A 22,630-nucleotide genomic window follows, 5' to 3' on the forward strand; every position below is an offset into this window, starting at 1 on the left:
TTTCAACTGCCCCTGAACTCTCCTCTATGTTATCTTATCTGTCCATGTACACGGGGTCCTTTATAGTCCTTTCTAGGAAGTGGAGATTAGAGGCATTTTTTGGATGCATTCAGAAGCTGAGTTTACAGGCATTTCAAGTGCTTCTAAACACGGTAACTTGCATTTAGCCACATTTAGTTTAGAGGCGTTTTTCATTTTTGGCTATTTTTTTTAAGCGCATCTAAACGCAAATGCAGGAAAACGCCACTATACGTGGCATATAAATGTGGCAAAACAGATGTTTTAAAAGTGAGTTACTATCTGTCAAGTTAAATCTTTCAGGAGAGGTTAAAAACGTCCCTTGTACATAAAGCCTAAGGCCCCTTGTACACTAGACGTTTAGTCCAAGTGTGTCCAATTCTGGGATATTAGTGTCCCCAGGAGCCACAGGTGCAGCATCTAGGCCTGCTTCCTGCAGCCTGGCTAAAGGCTGACATACACGGCAGCTGGATGGGGCTGAACACTTTACTGCCTTTGGAAGAAAGAAGGCCCAGCGTCTAAAGACCACCATTTCTTTGTGAAGAACAAGGAAGGGTTCCTTACTGGATAAGATTGATAATTCTGAAATCTGTCTCATTGACATAATACACTGATAAATCCCACCTTATAAGTAAGGTCAGGCAAGGGAATATCCTGAATGAGCTCAAGGGGAGGCTTCTGTAGAGACAACATGACCAAATTGAGATCCCGTTGTGACACAGGTGAATGAAAGTAGAAGCAATGTGAGCCACCCCTTAAACCAGGCATGTCCAAAGTCTGGCCCGCGGGCCAATTGCGGCCCGTGGCCCGGTTTTGAATGGCCGCCTGGTTATTTGGACATACATATCTTTTGTGGTCCCCGACGATCTCCCAGCGCTGGGGCCACAAAAGATGTATATGCTTCGGAAGGGACAGGGAAGAGGCGAGACAATCGCCGACAATGGTGCTGTGTTCCTGACAATGGTGCTGTGTTCCTGACAATGGTGCTGCGTTCCTGACAATGGTGCTGTGTTTCTGACAATGGTGCTGCATTCCTGGCAATGGTGAGGCATTCTTGGCTATGGTTGTGCATTCCTGGCTATGATGGTGCATTCCTAGCTATGGTAGGGGCATTCCTAGCTATGGTAGGGGCATTCCTAGCTATGGTGGGGGCATTCCTGGCTATGGTGGGGGCATTCCTGGCTATGGTGAGTGCATTCCTGGCAATGGTGGGGGCATTTCTGGCAATGGTGGGGGCATTCCTGGCTGTGGTGAGTGCGTTCCTGGCTGTGGTGAGTGTGTTCCTGGCTATGGTTCTGCATTCCTGGCTATGGTGAGTGCGTTCCTGGCTATGGTGCTGCGTTCTTGGCAATGGTGGGTCTGCAGATGGGCACTGATTAGGCTTCATTGATAGGCACTGACCATTATTTTGCTTCACAGATCTTTAATTAAAATTAAAAAAAAATTCCTGAAACTTCCCTCTTAAAGTGAAGGTGCGTGTTATACGCCAATTAATACGGTATATCTAAATAATACGGACAAGCTTATCTCTTCCCACAAACAGCCACAAAGGCAAGAGAATTCTTGTTGGGCAGTGTATTAGAGCTCGAACGAACACACTTAGACCGAATCTTAACAGTTCAAAGAATGCCAAGCAAAATGGTCGGCCCTCACGCATGTTCACTTCATCAAATCTGGCCCTCTTTGAAAAAAGTTTTGACACCCCTGCCTTAAACAAAGGCCTTTAAAAGGTAATAAGTTACCAGCAGTCAAGAGAATGGCCAATGCTAAGACTTGATGCAACATATATGGACTGAAAGACATTTTGTGCTCTACAAACTATTACTACCTTGTCTCTTCCCATAGTTATCTAGTTTATAAAACCCTACTAAGCACACTGATATAAAGTTACTTATGAAAACACACAAATTGCTGCTAGTAAAACACTATCTTATTTATTTCCCAAGAAATTAGGAAAGCTAACAAAGTATTAAACAGACATTACAATATCACAAAGCTTACAATCAGAACATATAATACAAGAATATGAAAGATACTTATCACACGGTCCTCCGTGAGGCTTTGCTGCATCGGCTAGGCTCAGACCAGGAGAGGGCCTTCACCATGAGGTTTAGGCCGGAGCCATCGGCTAGAGTAGGCCAAAATCACCACATGGCAGGGTCTTGCAGCAAACAGAGAGCATTGTCTGTGTGTGAGCCTTTTCATTCAAACATACACACCCACTCGTAGCCACCCCCATTTGCCTTCCATCCAGTAGATTTCGCCAAGAGGTATTCCTTCACATGTATGTCCATTCTTCAGGAAGCATGCTGTAATGTCCACTATTGATCAGTGTCTCTAACGATGAGCTATCCAGCTCGCTCTTACTCCCTTTGAAGCCTGCAATCACACACATCACAGCAGGTGGGTCTGAGGATAACTCCTTTGCTATGCAGATTCTGCCACATTCCTCTATACCTTTTAAACATGTGGGACTGCAAATATCAATATGGCTGAGTTCGGTTGTACAAACAGATGTGTCGAACTTTAGATATATAACATTACTTCTTGTTCACTTCCAACATGGACAAATGAGAATCCTGCCTTACGGGGGGTGTAATCAAAACATACTAACTAAAGGCAGTAAAAATAATAAACAAAAATGATGTAAACACATACCCTAAAAAGTTAAACTACATATATTTTATTCGCTATAAAAGAGCAAAATACAAAAGGCACCAATAACAATGTAGCCGCCATAACCCGTTGCAGGGCGGCCTTGACTTTATGGGCTTACCAGTTACCTTCTCTTGGCCGGCTCTTCCACTTCTAGGGATTCCCAAGGTCGATACCCAACGACTTGAACACTGACACAGATGAAGTCCTCTTTAAAAGGTTTTTTTTTGCAGTAAGAACTCTCAATTAACAGAGTCTCTTAGGGAACAGAGGGCACGGGTGAAGAACTTAGGCACCTTGAAGTGCAGGTATAGCAAAGTCTCTATTTCTACCCACAGAGTAGCCACTCACAGCTGGGCACTTCAAGGGTGAACAGATCTCTAGCCAGAGATCATGACAATCAGCACGTTGACTCAAACTTGAACAATCAACTAAGGGTGAATAGGAATCTTTTTCCTCCGTAACTGGAATGTTTCCCGTCTCCTCAATGGTACTGGAAAAGTGTGAATTTGTCAATATCCTTCTCAACTCAGTAACCAGGCACTTCTCAGGATGCCACTTGCTGGCCCTCTTCCGAAGAGTCACCCCCAGTCACTTCCACGAGCTGCGGTGTCCCTCCAAGCCGAGAGCACACCCGGACACTTTGAATCCTCCCTCAGTTACTACACCCTGGACCAGCAGGTTCCGAGACTCAGGAACGGACGGATCCCTACCCCAGACCAGGCAGGTCTATCAGGGGCCACTGACAGGAACATGTTGCAGAATGTCAAACACCCTGTGACCGGGACCCCTCATGGGGCTACCCCAGTCCTGGAACCAGACCAGACCACATGGGTCTAACGAACAACTCCGGAACCCTGAACACATGACCCACACCCCCTTAAGTACCCCTTCCCAGACTCCTCAGCGGGCCCGGCACTCCCACTGATTGGCTCAGAGAAGGCCGATAGCTAAACATCCAACCAGACCTGGTTCTAACCTGTCATGTGCACCTCACCGTTCACATGACCAGGCAGAACTTCCAAACACAGCCTGGCCAGACTGGTGTTAAGGCCTACCTACAAAATTAACCCTCAGAACCGCTATTGTTCTGAGGCAAAAACTAAATTTACATGCGTGTGACATTTGATCCCAAATGTGATCCGCTACAACAATATCCCTTAAAAGACCAGAAAGAGGGTCCCTAGTACAGGCAATGATTCTCCGATGGTCAAACAACTCCCCAAAAGCTTATATGACAGGTGATCCAAATAATTCTCCTCTCAAAATAATGAAGGGGGAGATAGATCATACAGTGGGGTAAATCCCTCCCTCCCCCAATACAACACCCCCCCCCATGAGAACCTGTTAATTCCCCAAGCCACCTAGGGCGAGATCTGAACTGGATAACTCCTGAAGGGGACAGTGTGATTCTGTCACCACAGAAATAGTCCACACTATTCCACTTCTGAAATAATACACGATGACCAATCATTGAGATACGCGTCATTCCCACAGTAGGTCAATCAGTCAGTCAGGGAAAGAGGCCCCTTTAAAAAAGAATTTTATAAACCAAAAAAGGAAAAAAAAGAGGGCGAGAAAAAAGGTTCTCCTCATGATGATATGATATGTCCTCAGATATACACACAATCCTGCTGTATTATCTTGATAGCGGCATGTGAATAATTAAACAGTAGCAGACACTGAATTGAGCTGGATGGATGACTAGACACTCCAATCCCAAACCAGTCAGGTATATTACACTGATACGGCTCCCCATATTGCTTTTATGACTATAGCGTGTTTTGTCGTCACTATTTTATCTCTTTCATGGCTTTTTGTATGACATTTTATACTTATTAAACCATTTTGGTTAACCTGCGCCATGTGGAGCTCCCTTCTTTCTTTTTTTCCCTCCATATTCATGTATTGATGATCCTCCTTCCACTGCTATCCATTGTGTGGATCGATCTTCTTGCCGTCTATCTGGAACCACCCGTTTTGGACGGTCATCCAACAGTGAGTGGATTGGAATTACAGCCGTGACACCGGTATCACTCCTGACAACGTTCCATCACTGGGGATCCAGTACGTTAAGCGCATTAGACGCACTGCTGTACGGTATGTGCGTTCCTCTGGTGCGGTAAGAGTAACCATCTTCACATTTTGAATATTTTCAAGATATATACTGTTGATCCATCTATATCTTTGATTTATCCACCATTTATGTCCCTCACTTCAGTTTGAGATCCAAGAGAAAGTTCTCCATTTTAGGACATTTCACTTGTGGGCATTTTCTGTTTATTTGGACTATTGTGGTTCACTAGTATTTATTCAATGTATTGTTTTGTTATGTTTTTCACATACCTTTTCACTCAACCAGTTGATGTGATTTGATCGATATTGTAATTTATTATCACAGTTTAGCGCTACATTTATATTCTCTATTACACTAATAAGAACAGTCTCACAGATCCTGTCAGTATAGCCATATGCCAGGGTTCCCACAACATGCAGGTATATCCTGTAGGCAATTTGTAGTGATAGATTTATATAGGGCGCTGTTGCGGTTACTTACTGATAGCTGGTCACACAGAGATCTCTCCAATGCGGGATGAGATTCAATTTGTCTGTCTGTATGCAATAGCCACAGATCTCCAGCTGATGATTTCCAATCTGCGATTCCACATCCAAAGTGGGGTGTCAATGTATATCAAGGTGTTGGTGATCCATGAAATAGTATAGTCCATAGCCGCAGTGTCTGTACTCAGTAGTTAGTTATCCATATAAGTCCATATTGAGGTCCCCTGTGCTGTTAATCTCAAGATTTACATATCATCAAGTTCATCAGGTTCCAGTTTGGATTCTAAAGCCCACCGAAAAAAAGTGTTGGCTAAGGTAGGTGAACAAAAATGGGGGTGCCTATCCCAGCATAAAAAGCTAATAGCTTACATGTTTCATTCCTTGAATAAGCGGAACTTCGTCAGAGCTGACAAAGTCCCGCTATTCAAGGAATAAAACATGCATGTTGTGGGCACCCTGGCATACGGCTATACTGACGGTATCTGTGAGAATGTTCTTATTACGCCCTGTACACACGATCGGACTTTCCAACAAGATCCCATGGTTTTTTTTCTGACGGATGTTGGCTCAAACTTGTCTTGCATACACACAGTCACACAAAGTTGGTCGGAAATTCCGAACATCAAGAACGTGGTGATGTACAACACGTACGACGAGCCGAGAAAAAATAAGTTTAATAGCCAGTGCTGCTCTTCTGCTTGATTCCGAGCATGCGTGGAACTTTGTGCGTTGGAATTGTGTCCACACAATCGGAATTTCCGACAACGGATTTTGTGTGACAGAAATTCCTATGGAAAATGTGTGATGGAGCCCAACTGCATAGTGGCCAACTGGTTATGATGTCTCCCAGCCGGTCTGTTTCTTGCCTTGTGTCTGCCTCAGCTGGTAAGGGGTGTCCGGCCTGACCCCAACACTACCCGACCTGGGCTCCATGGATGGAAGAAGGGGGGAGGTGGTAGGGGGATGTAGAAGGGAGATGGGGAAACAGTAAAAGTAGGGGAAGGGGGTAAAGGGAGGAAAGACGTGATCTCACCTTAAGCCCATTAATGTCTTCAGTGTTCGCACTGGACCCCCTAGCCGACAGGCAGTCATATCCATCATCAAAACCTAGGCATACAATGTTCGCTTTCAACATCCCTGTCTAGGGGGGAGTGTACACAGCTACTGTCGAGGACGATCACGGAGACCCAGGGCTGTTTCTGCTGGGCTTCAACAGATCCACGTCTAAACTAGAAGGGACCTGGTTGGGGTCAGAAAAGTCCATTGGGTCCACTTGGGGTCACGTTTATCCCTTTTGCCTTTACACGTAGCAACCCATTCATCTGCCTTCTCTGATCTCATTCACTTTGCGTATCCATTCCTCCTTGCCCGGTACCTGTGTCTCTTTCCAGTAGATAGGAAGTAATCTTTTGGCTGCATTCAGCAGGTGAGGTAATACATTTTTTTTTATAGTGGCTTATTGGCATAAGAGGAATGTGCAGGAGGAAATGGACTGGGGAGAGAGGAACTTCTATCCCAGAACTGTCTTAATCTGTTCCCTAACCTCCTTCCAGAAGGGTTCGATCAGTCAGCAGTCCCACCACAAGTGTAGTAGGGATCCTCGACCTCCACAGCCCAGCAGTATTCAGAGTCAGCAGGGTATATCCATACTAGGGTGCCCACATGTCCCGGATTGCCCGGGATTGTCCCTGATTTGTCCCGGGCACCTTCATTCCGGGACAATAGAGTGTCCCGGAATGAAAAAAAAACACAGTGACCACCAGATCAGTCCGCTCTGCGACTTTGCCTGTTTGCCGCTGCGGCGCCGCCACAGTCACGCTCACTTCACTAACTTGCATCTCACGGTCACAGAACAGGAGGATGACTCATCATAGGCTGGCAGTCTGGTTGCTAGGCTAGGGGCCGCCCCGCGTCTAGCAACCAGTGACGTCAGCTGAGGCCTGAGGGGCGGGCTGACAGGAACTGGTCTGGCACTGGCAGTCAGTGTGAGCAGTGCACCCCCCCCCCGCAGGCCGCCCGCACAGTACATACGTACCCCAGCCAGAGTGACACCACTGACGACACAGGGACAGAGCGCCACACTTAAATATGTCTCCTGAGCAGCCAGCCAGCTTGAGTTTCCTTGTCTCAGAGTCCTCCGCCAGAGTCCAGGCTCCTCCCGCCCAAGAGGTCCCCAAGTTTGCCTGCAGTAATTTAACAGAGATTGACAAACGTCCAGGAGTCCACGTTAGTGTACTATTCTGCTGCTGTCCCCCTCCCCCTCCATTCTGCTGCTGACTGTCCCCCTTCATTCTTTCTGCTGCTGCCCCCTCCGTTCTTCCTCCGTGTCCCCCTCCGTTCTACCTCCGTGTCCCCCTCCGTTCTTCCTCTGTGTCCCCCTCCGTTCTTCCTCCGTGTCCCCCTCTGTTCTTCCTCCCTGTCCCCCTCTGTTCTTCCTCCCTGTCCCCCTCTGTTCTTCCTCCCTGTCCCCCTCTGTTCTTCCTCCCTGTCCCCCTCCGTTATTCCTCCGTGTCCCCCTCCGTTATTCCTCCGTGTCCCCCTCTGTTCTGCTGCTGCCCCCCTCTGTTCTTCCTCTGTGTCCCCCTCTGTTCTTCCTCCCTGTCCCCCTCTGTTCTTCCTCCCTGTCCCCCTCCATTCTTCCTCTGTGTCCCCCTCCGATCTTCCTTCCTCTGTGTCCCCCTCTGTTCTGCTGCTCCCCCCTCAGTTCTTCCGCCGTGCCCCCCTCTGTTCTTCCTCCGTGTCCCCCTCCGTTCTGCTGCTGTCCCCCTCCATTCTTCCTCCGTGTCCCCCTCCATTCTTCTGCTGTCCCCCTCCGTTCTTCCTCCGTGTCCCCCTCTGTTCTTCCTCCATGTCCCCCTCCGTTCTGCTGCTGTCCTCCTCTGTTCTTCCTCCGTGTCCCCCTATGTTCTTCCTCCATGTCCCCCTCCGTTCTGCTGCTGTCTCCCTCCGTTCTTCCTCCGTGTCCCCCTCTGTTCTTCCTCCTTGTCCCCCTCCGTTCTTCCTCCGTGTCCCCCCTGTTCTGCTGCTGTCCCCCTCCATTCTTCCTCCGTGTCCCCCTCCGTTCTGCTGCTGTCCCCCTCCGTTCTTCCTCCATGTCCCCCTCTGTTCTTCCTGCATGTCCCCCTCCGTTCTGCTGCTGTCCCCCTCTGTTCTTCCTCCGTGTCCCCCTCCGTTCTTCCTCCGTGTCCCCCCTGTTCTGCTGCTGTCCCCCTCCATTCTTCCTCCGTGTCACCCTTCGTTCTGCTGCTGTCCCCCTCCGTTCTTCCTCCGTGTCCCCATCTGTTCTTCCTGCATGTCCCCCTCCGTTCTGCTGCTGTCCCCCTCCGTTCTTCCTCTGCGTCCCCCTCTGTTCTGCTGCTGTCCCCCTCCGTTCTTCCTCCGTGTCCCCCTCCATTCTGCTGCTGTCCCCCTCCGTTCTTCCTCCGTGTCCCCCTCTGTTCTTCCTCCGTGTCCCCCTCTGTTCTGCTGCTGTTCCCCTCTGTTCTTCCTCCGTGTCTCCCTCTGTGTCCCCCTCTGTTCTGCTGTCCCCCTCCGTTCTGCTGTCCCCCTCTGTTCTGCTGCTTTCCCCCTCCAGTTTTTCTCCGTGTCCCCCTCTGTTTTGCTGTCCCCCTCTGTTCTTCCTCTGTTTCCCCCTCTGTTCTTCTCCGTGTCCCCCTCCATTCTGCTGCTGTCCCCCTCTGTTCTGCTGTCCCACTCTGTTCTTCCTTCGTGTCCCCCTTTGTTCTGCTGTCCCCCTCTGCTCTTCCTCTGTGTCCCCCTCCATTCTGCTGCTGCCCCCCTCTGTTCTGCTGTACCCCTCTGTTCCCCCTCCGTTCTGCTGCTGTCCCCCTCTGTTCTGCTGCCCCCCTCTGTTCTGCTGCTGTCCCCCTCCAGTTTTTCTCTGTGTCCCCCTCTGTTTTGCTGTCCCCCTCTGTTCTTCTTCCGTGTCCCCCTCCGTTCTGCTGTCCCCCTCCGTTCTTTCTCTGTGTCCCCCACTTCCCCTCTGTTCTGCTGCTGTCCCCCTCCGTTCTTCCTCCGTGTCCCCCTCTGTTCTTCCTCCATGTCCCCCTCTGTTCTGCTGCTGTCCCCCTCCGTTCTTCCTCTGTGTCCCCCTCCATTCTGCTGCTGTCCCCCTCCGTTCTTCCTCCGCGTCCCCCTCTGTTCTGCTGCTGTCCCCCTCCGTTCTTCCTCCGTGTCCCCCTCCATTCTGCTGCTGTCCCCCACCGTTCTTCCTCCGTGTCCCCCTCTGTTCTTCCTCCGTGTCCCCCTCTGTTCTGCTGTTGTTCCCCTCTGTTCTTCCTCCGTGTCCCCCTCTGTTCTTCCTCCGTGTCCCCCTCTGTTCTGCTGTCCCCCTCCGTTCTGCTGCTGTCCTCCTCTGTTCTGCTGTCCCCCTCTGTTCCCCCTCTGTTCTGCTGTTTTCCCCCTCCAGTTTTTCTCCGTGTCCCCCTCTGTTTTGCTGCCCCCCTCTGTTCTTCCTCTGTTTCCCCCTCTGTTCTTCTCTGTGTCCCCCTCCATTCTGCTGCTGTCCCCCTCTGTTCTGCTGTCCCACTCTGTTCTTCCTTCGTGTCCCCCTTTGTTCTGCTGTCCCCCTCTGCTCTTCCTCTGTGTCCCCCTCCGTTCTGCTGCTGTCCCCCTCTGTTCTGCTGTACCCCTCTGTTCCCCCTCCGTTCTGCTGCTGTCCCCCTCTGTTCTGCTGTCCCCCTCTGTTCTGCTGCTGTCCCCCTCCAGTTTTTCTCCGTGTCCCCCTCTGTTTTGCTGTCCCCCTCTGTTCTTCTTCCGTGTCCCCCTCCGTTCTGCTGTCCCCCTCCATTCTTTCTCTGTGTCCCCCACTTCCCCTCTGTTCTGCTGCTGTCCCCCTCCGTTCTTCCTCCGTGTCCCCCTCTGTTCTTCCTCCATATCCCCCTCTGTTCTGCTGCTGTCCCCCTCCGTTCTTCCTCTGTGTCCCCCTCCGTTCTGCTGCTGTCCCCCTCCGTTCTTCCTCCGCGTCCCCCTCTGTTCTGCTGCTGTCCCCCTCCGTTCTTCCTCCGTGTCCCCCTCCATTCTGCTGCTGTCCCCCACCGTTCTTCCTCCGTGTCCCCCTCTGTTCTTCCTCCGTGTCCCCCTCTGTTCTGCTGTTGTTCCCCTCTGTTCTTCCTCCGTGTCCCCCTCTGTTCTTCCTCCGTGTCCCCCTCTGTTCTGCTGTCCCCCTCCGTTCTGCTGCTGTCCTCCTCTGTTCTGCTGTCCCCCTCTGTTCCCCCTCTGTTCTGCTGCTTTCCCGCTCCAGTTTTTCTCCGTGTCCCCCTCTGTTTTGCTGCCCCCCTCTGTTCTTCCTCTGTTTCCCCCTCTGTTCTTCTCTGTGTCCCCCTCCATTCTGCTGCTGTCCCCCTCTGTTCTGCTGTCCCACTCTGTTCTTCCTTCGTGTCCCCCTTTGTTCTGCTGTCCCCCTCTGCTCTTCCTCTGTGTCCCCCTCCGTTCTGCTGCTGTCCCCCTCTGTTCTGCTGTACCCCTCTGTTCCCCCTCCATTCTGCTGCTGTCCCCCTCTGTTCTGCTGTCCCCCTCTGTTCTGCTGCTGTCCCCCTCCAGTTTTTCTCCGTGTCCCCCTCTGTTTTGCTGTCCCCCTCTGTTCTTCTTCCGTGTCCCCCTCCGTTCTGCTGTCCCCCTCCATTCTTTCTCTGTGTCCCCCACTTCCCCTCTGTTCTGCTGCTGTCCCCCTCCGTTCTTCCTCCGTGTCCCCCTCTGTTCTTCTTCCATGTCCCCCTCTGTTCTGCTGCTGTCCCCCTCCGTTCTTCCTCTGTGTCCCCCTCTGTTCTTCCTCTGTGTCCCCCTCTGTTCTGCTGTCCCCCTCCGTTCTTCCTCCATGTCCCCCTCCATTCTGCTGTCCTCCTCCATTCTTCCTCCGTGTCCCCCTCTGTTCTTCCTCCGTGTCCCTCTCTGTTCTTCCTCCATGTCCCCCCCGTTCTTCCTCCGTGTCCCCCTCCGTTCTTCCTCCGTGTCCCCCTCTGTTCTGCTGCTGTTCCCCTCTGTTCTGCTGCTGTCCCCCTCTGTTCTTCCTCCATGTCCCCCTCCATTCTGCTGCTGTCCCCCTCTGTTCCCCCTCCATTCTGCTTCTGTCCCCCTCTGTTCTACTGCTGTCCCCCTCTGTTCTACTGCTGTTCCCCTCTGTTCTTCTGCTGTCCCCCTCCGTTCTTCCTCCATATCCCCCTCTGTTCTTCCTCTGTGTCCCCCTCTGTTCTTCCTCTGTGTCCCCCTCTGTTCTGCTGTCTCCCTCCATGTTCCCCTCCATTCTGCTGTCCCCCTCCATTCTTCCTCCGTGTCCCCCTCCGTTCTGCTGCTGTCCCCCTCTGTTCTGCTGTCCCCCTCTGTTCCCCCTCTGTTCTGCTGCTGTCCCCCTCCAGTTTGTCTCCGTGTCCCACTCTGTTTTGCTGTACCCCTCTGTTCTTCCTCCGTGTCCCCCCCTGTTCTGTTACCCCCCTCTATTCTTCCTCTGTGTCCCACTTCGTTCTCCTGCTGTCCCCCTCCGTTCTTCCTCCGTGTCCCCCTCTGTTCTGCTATTCCCCTCTGTTCTTCCTCTGTGTCCCCGTCCATTCTGCTGCTGTCCCCTTCCGTTCTTCTTCCGTTATGCTGCCCCCCTTCGTTCTGCTGTCCCACTCCATTCTTCCTCCACTTTCAGTGTCACTTACAGCTCCTCCTCCACTCCTCTTTCTGTTGAGGTACCCCAAGGCTCCGTCCTTGAGCCCCTTCTATTCTCGCTCTATACCTCTTCACTGGGCCAGTTGATAACCTCATATGGCTTCCAATACCACCTCTATGCCGACGACACCCAGATCCATCTCTCCACTCCTCAACTAACCTCCTCGATCTGCTCATGGATCTTAAACTTACTGAATGACATATCGGTATGGATGTCACAGTCACACCACTTCCTCAAACTCAGTCTTTCTAAAATGGAGCTTGTTATGATTCCTCTTTCCTGGTCACCCCCCCCCCCATGATTTTACCATTAAGATCAACAGCACAGCCATTAGTCCCTCCACACATGCCAGGGTGCTGGGTGTAATCCTTGACTCTGACCTCTCCTTCAGCCGCCTCCACATCAGTGTTGCCAACCGTCAGTATTTTTAGTGGCAGCCAGTAAAAAACAGGCAATTTTCTCCTGCCAGTAAATGTAAAAAAATGCCAGTAAAAAATATGGCTGTGACGCTCGGCTTGGTCCAGAGCCGGCTGAGACCATCCGAGTGCCTTCTACAGTGTGATCGGTCGGCTCTGGCGGTGACTGTGCAATGGAGCCAAGCAGAGAGGCCAGAGCCTTGTGTGCGGGTCTGCGGTATGGAAGCAAGACAGGCTGGGACCGTCAGTACTGTTTAGACTGGAGTGGACTGAAGGGACCACTTAGCTTGGAGAGAGACTGTCACTGTGACTCAGGAGGGGACTCAGGAGGGGACGTATTGTGTCAGCGAGGTCACATCCTCATCTGTGCCTCTGCACACTGCTGTCAGTGTCACTATGAGAGTCCATTTTATGTGTGCCACCCATTCTAATTTCCTGCCCTCCTGAGTCCTGTCCCTGAGCTACTTACTTACTATATCGAAAATAAAATAAAAAATATGTTGTTTGCCATACTATCTACCTTAAATCATATTGCTAATTGCATATTTTATATGTTTGTAGCCTAAATACTCTAATTTGCACTTAAAAATGTAATTTTGTAACTTTTGGAAACGCCAGTAAAAACTTGGCTGTGCCAGTAAATTTTGGGTGTTGTGTCAGCAACATTGCCCCACATCCAATCACTGGCTAAATCCTGCCGCCTTCACCTCCGCAACATCTCCAGAATTCGACCCTTCCTGACTAATGACACCACAAAGCAACTTCTTCAGTCCTTGATTACTGCAACTCTCTCCTTAATGGCCCACCCTTACGCAGGCTATCCCCCCCCCCCCCTTCAGTCTATTATGAATGCTTCTGCTAGACTAATACACCTCACTAACTGATCCGTGACTGCGGCCCCTCTCTGCCAATCCCTTCACTGGCTTCCCCTAACCACCGTATAAAATTCAAAATGCTAACCATAACATACAAGGCCATCCACAACAGTGCCCCCATCTACATCACCAACCTCATCTGCAGATATCGCCCAAATCGTCCCCTCCGCTCCTCCCAGGACCTCCTGCTCTCTAGCTCCCTTGTTACCTCCTCTCTTGCTCGCCTTCAGGACTTCTACAGAGCCTCTCCCATCCTCTGGAACTCCCTGCCCCGGTATTTCTGATCAGCCCCTACCCTGTCCACCTTTAGGAGATCCCTAAAAACTCACTCATTACAAGCAGAATGTATTTTGGGGTGTAGTTGCAAGTATGCATATGCTGTTTTAGAGAAATAACCTGTGAATATGACAATTTTGTAAAAACTAAAAATCTTGATTTTGCAAAGAATTGTGGTAAAATATGACAACTTGAAAAAACTCACCATGCCTCTTACTAAATACCTTGGAATGTCTACTTTGCAAAGAGTGGTAATTTGGGGGGGTATTTGTACAGTCCTGGTTTGTTAAGCCCTGTACACACTATGAGAAATTGGACAAACAATCAGCTGTTTTTCCTCAATGTTTCGCATCAAGTCGGAACCGAGAATAGAAATAATACACAAAAATTCACTTGCGCTGATCATGCGCAGTCTTTCGTATCTGCTATTTCTCATACGAAAATCATATGAAAATGGTCCATTCTGTTCCCATACAAAAAAAATGTTGGTATTTTTCCCTTCGGAAATTTGTGTTCATAATTGGCTGTCAAAAGTTGTGTACACACTTTTAGAAAATTGTATGATTTTTCCTTGGACAAAAATGTTCGCCCGATTTTCTTTGTTTCAAATAGTTTATTGAAATAATGCAAACATCAACATAACAAGTACAGAGTGTAGTACAGTCACAAAGTACAGTAATATAAGTACAAAGAGTATTGGTAAATGACTCATCAATGTTTACAGTAGTACCTTATGAAAGAAAAGCTGTTGTGTGCATACATACATATTTAAGGTCTGAGTTAAATCTAAGCCTTCGAGTTATAGCAACCATCTGTTGACATATGGGGTGCGGTAATGCAGGTGTCGTTTTCTCTGACTATAACTAAAAGGGTTAGTGGGGGAATGTCATCAATAAGCTGTTTCTATAGTGATTTATTGTTGTGGGGGCTATGGGACTCTAAGCCCCCATACACACGGTCGGACATTCTGCCAACCAAATCCGTCAGATTTTGTCCGTCGGATTTTGTCCGTCAGATTGTGTCCGAAACTGTTGCATACACAAGGTCGGACAAAGTTGTCGAAAAATCCGATCTTTCAGAATGTGATGATGTAATTTCGTTACGATGGGACTATGTTCAGGCTAGTAGCCAATAGCTTTGGTCTAGGAATTTAATCTGAGCATTCGTGGCACTTTGTCCGATCGGAATTCTCTACACATGATCGGAGTATGTTCTATTGGACCAGTTTGTCGGAAAATATTTCCAACAAGTTGGAAAATTTGGTCCGACGGATATTCCGACGGAAACAGTCTGATGCATACTACACACAGTCGGATAATCCGACAACACGGTCCGATAGGACACATTCCAACGGATTCTCCAACCGTGTGTACGGGGGCTTAGAATTGAGCGGTTCGTGGCTAATACGAGCTTGGACAAATCTATAGAGAATGTTGTATATATTCCGACTCAAACATCCATCTACTGCATAGATTCTCTGGTGGTCATTTCTGGACCATTCACCCCAATGGGAACTAGCTGTGAATGGAGGAAATGCCCTGCATATCCAGAGAGTGGAGAGCGCAGTCAATGGGTATGAGAAGCACCTCAGTTGTAAGTTGTTTTGTTGGTTATGGCTCATATAACAGAGGTAACGTAAAAATATTGTGAAATTTAGCATATCCGGAATGGAAATGAACTCAGGGGGAGGAGGTGTAAGCGGGATATGAGGTTTGTAGAGTGAGGTGGCCGGAGAAGGGACATAATAAGTCTCAGGGAGCTCAACTCCAAACATTGTGTCCAGGAAGGGAATGGTATATACGATACAGGGGAAATTGGGAGGGTGAAAATGGACCTGGATGGTAGGGGGGATGGCTTTTTAATACCTTTGAGGTCTAAGTATTACATAGTTACATAGTTACATAGTTAGTCATGTTGAAAAAAGACACAAGTCCATCCAGTTCAACCAAAAAAATACATGTTTATGTTTGTGAGGGTGGTAAAGTGGGATTATTAGATTGTGTGGATGACCTGAAATGGATCCAACATGCCCAAAGGTTGTTGAATTTAGGGTGTCTATCTTGAGCTTGGTGGATAAGTTTCTCCATGTCTGCAATCTTGTCAACTTGACGGTACCATTCCTCCAGTGTGGGTGAGGTGGGTGTCTTACAGTGTCTGGGAATGCATAATGTGGCTGAGTTTATCAGGTGCAGGGGTAGGGATTTCCGATAACTTCTTTGCGATAATGATGTGTGTAACAACTACTGGGCCGGAGAATAGTCCAGTTGGTATGTTGTTATCTGAATTATTTTGTCATGTACCTCTTTCCAAAATGGTTGAAGTAAGGGACATTCCCATTAGATATGTAAAAAGGAACCTAGGCCGGAGCCACATCTCCAGCATGTGGGCGGGATATCAGGGAAAATCTGTGTATTTTATCAGGGGTACGGTACCATCGTGAGCAGATTTTGTATCTATTTTCTTGTACCGAAACGTTTATGGTGCCTTTATGTGTGTGTTCGTATATCCTCGCCCAGTCATCTTCAGTCAAATTGGTTAGGAGTTCAGTGTCCCTCCATTGTAAGGTGGGTTTGTGTACCCTTGCATCCAAGTTTAGCAATGAGACGATGGTAGATATCAGATGTTTTTGTGGTTCGTTACTATTGCACAGGGTTTCAAACTGGGTGATGTGTCTATACCAACCTAATTGCGGGTTATACGAGTTGAAAAAATGCCGAAGTTGTAAAAATGTGAAAAATGGTAGTCGGAGTTCGGGAAATTTCGCAACCATTGCAGGATGCGACAGTAGATTCCCTCGTTCAAAGAATTGATGTGCTCGGTATGTGGTATATAGTTGTTGGAAATCGTATCTGGTAACGTCAGGGGGGAAATCTGGATTGAGTGATAAAGGGATCATAGGTCCTTGTGGCATTGTAAGGTTAAGAGTGCGGTGTGTCCGCTGCAGTGCCTGCAAAGAGGAGTTTATCAGGGGGTGGGTCCGGCAAGTGGGGGGAATAGCTTGGTTAGATATCAACGGGAGGTTTGCTAAGGGTATGTGGGCCATGTCTTGTTCTAATTAGATCCAAGCTTTATCTTTATGGTGGATGTGCCAATCTACAATTCTGGTAAGCAATGTGGCGTTATGATACGTGTGGATATCGGGCATACCAAGGCCTCCCTTATTCTTAGGAAGAACAAGTTTATCCCAGCTCAATCTTGGTGTTCGGTGGGACCATACAAAGGTCCTGCACATGGTTTTGTAAGTTTGGAAGAAGGTTTTAGGGAGTAGTAAGTATAGCACTTTAGGGAGGACGGTCATTTTTAGGATTGCCACTCTTCCAAACCATGAGAACGAGTTCCTGTGCCAATTTAGCAGGTCGCCTTGGATTTTCAGAAGTGTCAGGCTGAAGTTATGTTTGTATAACCTCGATAGGTCGTTGGGGATGTTTATACCCAGGTATGATAGGGCGTGGCGTTCCCAACTAAAGGGGTAATTGAGTTTGCATTGGGTTACTATATGTTCGGGTATAGTTACATTCAAGGCCCTAGATTTCTCGAAATTTATTTTCAGGTTATAAATAGTTCGGAAGGAGTTCAAGTCATGTAATAAGTTGGGAATGGTGGTAATTGGGTCTGAAAAGAAGAGTAAGATATCATCCGCGTAAGCGGTCAGTTTGTATGGCCTATCTTTGATCTCTATTCCTTTAATGTTGGAGTTTTCTCGTAACATTTGAAGGAGGGGTTCTAACATTAAAACAAAGATAATTGGGGAGAGAGGGCATCCTTGACGGGTACCATTAGTGATGGGGAAGGCATTCGACAGGTGTCCATTTACTCTTATTTTTGCGGTAGGGGTCGAGTATAAGAGCATTATCATCTGAATCAAGGATGGGGGGATTCCGATGTGGGTTAAGGTAGCTACCATATAATCCCATGCCACCCTGTCGAACGCCTTCTCCGCATCCAATGAGAGAAAAAAGCCATCCGTTTTGGCTGTTTTGGCTGTGGAGAATGTTTATTGCTTTTATGGTGTTGTCCCTGGCTTCTCGGCCAGGGACAAAACCAACTTGATCGGTGGAAATTAGTTTTGGGAGCAAGGGTGATAAACGGTTCGCTAAGATCTTGGCGTATAGCTTAAGGTCTACATTTAATAAAGAAATAGGGCGGTAATTGGGGATCATTGAGGCGTCTTTACCAGGTTTGGGTATAAGTGTGACATGGGCTTCTAGGAGATCTATGTTAGATCTGTTAGATGTAGGGAGAGCGTTAAAAGTTTCAATGAAATGAGGCATGAGTACATCTGGGAAAGCCTTGTAATAAGCAGCCGACAGGCCATCTGGGCCTGGGCTTTTACCCACTTTGAGTTGTTGAAGGGCTGTCGTGGTTTCTATTGATGTGATAGGGACGTCCAATAAGGATCTGTCAGTGGAATCTAAAGGTGTTGGAGAGTATTTGGTGAGGAATTCCTGTATGAGCGTTTGTCTGGTCTTATTGGCAGCCACCGGAGAATGCTGTGGCAAATTTTAGAGTGGAAAATAATCAAGAAAATGTTGTGCAATAGCGTCAGAGTCAATAATAGAGTCTCCAGCAGGTGTTGAGATTTTGTGGATGGTGTGTTGCATTCTCTTTTTCTTGAGGGCTTTCGCTAACATTTTGCCAGCCTTATTGCCATGCTCATAGAATAGCTTTTGTGTTAGTATGAATTTGTGCTTTAAGGTTTTCTGGAGCTGTTCTAGTAGCTCTTTTCTGGCTTGAATGAGCTTGGGGATATGCTCTTCAGCGAGTGTGCGTTTATGAGCCTTTTCCAGAAAATGAACTTGTTTATATAGGGAATCCATATGGGCTTTCTTCAGTTTGTTGCGTTTGGCTTTTAAGGAGATAAATAACCCCCGCATGACACATTTATGTGCGGCCCATATGGATTCCTTGGATGATTTTGCATTCGCATTGTCTTTAAAATAAAGTTGAAGGCATTCTGTAATGGCTGCTTTGTTTCCCAGGTCAAGTAGTAAGGAGTCATCTAGTCTCCAGATGGAGGATCGTGTAGGTGCATGTGTTAAAGTGAGGACGATAGTGATCGGGTTATGATCGGATAGCAGTGAGGGTTCAATCATAGCTTTCTGTAAGCTGTGAATGTCTTCCTGTGTGAGAAAAAAGTGGTCGATCCTAGAGTATTTCTTGTGGGGGGGCGAGTAGTATGTGAAATCTTTATCAGTCGGATGTAATGTGCACCAGGTGTCATGGAGGCATAGCCATTGTAACTGCGATCTGATGTCTTTTAGCGCTCTGTAGGTGAGGCAGGAGGAGCCATTGGACGTATCCATCAAGGGTGACAATGGGACATTGAAGTCTCCACCAAGGACAAGAATACCTTGGTGGAAGGCTGTAAGGTGGGAAATGGTGTCTCTGAAAAATGTTACCTGTTGGGAGTTTGGGGCATATATATTGGCTATAGTAATTGGTCGGTTGTGGATATAGCCTTTAAGGAACAAAAAATGGCCCTTTGGGTCTTTTTGGACCTCTGAAACTGTAATGGGGCAGTATTTCAAGATAAGGATTGATACTCCGTTAGATTTCGCTTCATCATTAGTTGCGTGGTATACGATGGGGTAGTGGGAATTTTGTAATTTTGGAATGGTGTTTGTACGGAAATGCGTTTCTTGTATCAGGGCGATGTGGGCTTTGGATTTGTGTATATAATGTAACAGTAGGGACCTCTTTTCGGGTGTGTTTAGGCCACAAGCTTAATTGAATAGAATTTAGTGGTATTAAGCAAGTTTGTGGGGGGCTGGGAGTCACGAATGAGAGGGCTATGGTTTGCCATATTTGTCATATTTTATAGCGGGGATGGGGAGGTGACCAAAGGGGAATTAAGAGGAAGGGGGGGAGATAACTGGATGAAAGAGTGTGCACTATTTCGCTACAGTTAAATGTTGCCTTGGGGGAGACGGAAGGGGAGGTCAAAGCACGTTCCCTAGTGGTGTGATAAGACGTGTGGTGCAGGGTGGGTCGAGGGGATCCCTTACCCGGAAGGCAGGTAATCCCTGTATACCACCCTGCAGTGGGGTTGGCGAGGACGAAACCCGAGGAGGGGGTGAAATAGGGTGATAGAGATAATCAGCAAGTGGGTGAGTGTGCGGCCACTCGGGACTGTTCGGACGTGCATGGACCCTGAAAGGTGCATTCCCAAACTAGGCAGTTATAGTGTGATGGGGGGCGAGTAGTTATAGCGATAAAAAGGTGAAAAATAGCTAACTCTTAATTAAATAATAGAGGAATATTTAGGCACATAACAAAAACATAAAACCTGTAATAACATCAAGTGAGTAGAGATGTGGCAATCCGTTTCAGTTCAGAATGAAGATATCTCACTCTTAGCATCTTCTACATCTCTTAGCATATAAAAGAATGGTCAGTAATCTAGTTAGGCACATTAGTATGTGGCAAATTCTATATACAGCATACTTATCCCCTTGGGCCTAAAGTCGTGGAGGACTAAGTAGGCTCACTGATCGATTTGTTCCAGACGGTAACAATGTATCAGAAATCACCAGGTAATTTGTTGCCGTTGGATCGGAGCCGTGTGGTAGAGTCAGCGAGGATGTGGTACCCTCGTGCTTGATCGAGGCAGAGCAACCGTCTTTGAGTAGGAGGTGGGTGTTTCAGCTGTATTAGATGTGAGTTAGGCAAGATCACCTTCAGTGTTTGCGTTGTGTTCTGTACAGCTGTCCATTCAAAGGGGTGTTGGTAATCAACGTGAGTCAACATAATATGCTAAACAGCCAAAGGTTACCATATGAAGGTGTCCTAGTAGTTGTGAGATCGGGGACACCTGCAACACTGTTCCAGGTGACACAGGCGGTCACAGTGGGTGGTGGGGTAGTTTATCAACGGGTGAAGCCTCTATGGATTGGCGCGACAATCCATCACCACAGCGGGGCGAGTATGCGTCAGAGACAGTTTCATCCAAGAGAGGTGGCCTGTGGCAATGTAAGGAGGAATGTAATCCATCTGGTAGAATAGGGCAGGACCCATTCTGCTACGGCAGCTTCCTTGCCCGTGGTGTTATGGGAAATGTAGTACAGTCAATTTGCATGTATTGTAGCAAAATCGAACCAAGCGAACAGCAGTGAGGTTGGGGAGGACAAGTCAGCTCCATGAAGTAACTAAGTCTTAACAAAAATGAGCAATCATGGATCATGCCATTGAAGAAAACACTTCATGAGATCGAGTACGAACAGTTAAGAAATGGACTATAAAAGGGGAACGCAGCAGGACAAGCGAACAGAGAACAGAAAGGTGGAGGAGGGCGCAGGAGGATGTGCATAAAGGATGAACTGACCTCTATGTAATGTTGGAATGTGGGAGGCATCAGTAGTCTCTCCTCGCCCTCCGTGAGCGTGGGGAAGCTGATGGGCTATAATCCCCACTAATGCTATTCGAAGGGCGTTGTCCCCTGGACCCAGAGGGGGATCTCCGTCTGTGGTAGTTGATGTCATGAGTGTCCATGGGTTCCAAGTGGTAGGCGGCCGGTTTATATGCCAATGGGCGGAAATTAGCCTACCAGTTGGGGACTTCCAGCAAAGGGATGTTTAACGTGGCACAAAAAGTAGGAAGGTCTTCTGGAACTTTGAGGTATGCCGTGCGGCCTTGATGGGAGGCGGTCAGGCAGAAGGGGAACTTCCACTTATATAGTATACTGCGTGTCTTCAGTGCTTCTAGAAGCGGGCGTAAGTCTCTGCGGTGTTGTAGGGTGATACCAGAGAGGTCTTGAAATATTTGTATGGACGCAGATTCATAGGATATTTGAGGTCTGGCCCTGGCAGCTTTCAGTATATCCTCTTTGAGGTGGTAGTTGGCCAGGCAGCAGATTACATCCCTCGGGGGGTATGTGTCACGTCCTTTAGGGCGGAGAGCGCGGTGGATTCTTTCCAGTTCGATAGTGGTATGTGGAGGTCTGTCCAACACTGTGTTAAAGATAGATGTGATCGCTGTGGTGACATGTTCACCTTCAATGGATTCCGGGAGGCCTCTAACTCTCAGGTTGTGCCTTCTGCCTCTGTTGTCCAAATCTTCCATATGTCTCTGCATGTCCCTGAGCTGTAAAGTGTGGCCGTCAATCTTTCTGGTAGTCTTGCGGAGTGTGGCATCATGATGTTCAGTTGTCCTTTCCACAGTTTGTACGTGGTCTGTTAGTGCTCTGATATCCACCCGGAGCTTTGCAGTGGCCGCCCACAGGGTGTCTTTAATGTCTGTGGCTTTCGTTTTGAGGTCCAGCATGCTAATATTCTGCTGAGAGGTTGGTGTACCCTGCGTGCGGTGACTGTTGCCTCCACTGCCTGGGGGGTTCACTTCAGGGATAGTCTCCATCAGTACGATATCAGTGCGGGGTGAGGATCTGGCATCTGCGGCCTGTGAGGAGCTATGGCGGGAAGACGCCATATTCCCTCGTTGTGAACGGAACATCTCCGGGATGTTGCTGTGCGTTTGTCCGGCAGTGTATTCCCTTGGGGAGCGGGAGCGGGATGCCGAGGACGTGCAGGAAGCTGTGCCCATCTCGTGAGGAGGTGTCAGGGTGGTTGTACCTGCAGATTCCAGTGCTCTTTGTCCCGAGGTGCCGGAGCTCACCAATTAAGCGTCCGCCATCGAGCTCAGTCAAGCCACGCCCCTCGCCCCAATTTTCTTTATGGGCCATTAGTGTCTCAAGAAATGAGAGAGGCCATGAGTACATTGGGTGTGACAATTTTTTAATGAAACACTAGCTTGTAGACCCTGAGTTTTATTGCTGTGGAGCTCTGTGGCGTGTTGGTAAATACTTTGTATTATAAGTTGGCTTTCCCATTTCATACTACAGTCAATGTGTTTGTATCATCACTATAGGATCATTAACACATCGTGGAGCTGGTACTAAGATGGATAGCAGTGGGCATGAACAGGGGCCATCGACCTCTAAATCAAAGAAGATAGAGCGATTGTGCCGTTTTCCAGACTTATGGAAAACAACTTATACATGTATTACAGCAGTGACTGGTAATTGTCATAGAGCATATTGTACTCTGTGTAGGCGCGAGTTTGGAATTGGTCATGGTGGTGAAGGTGATATCAAAATCCACATATCTAGTGAAAGTCACAAAAATGCTGATCGGGCTGCAAAACAAAGTGGGATGCTTTCCAAATTCATGATGCCCTCTAAGGATATA

Source organism: Lithobates pipiens, unplaced genomic scaffold (genome assembly GCF_037356315.1).
Source record: "Lithobates pipiens isolate NorthernLeopardFrog02 unplaced genomic scaffold, aLitPip1_a1.2 Scaffold_8, whole genome shotgun sequence".
Lineage (NCBI taxonomy): Eukaryota > Metazoa > Chordata > Amphibia > Anura > Ranidae > Lithobates > Lithobates pipiens.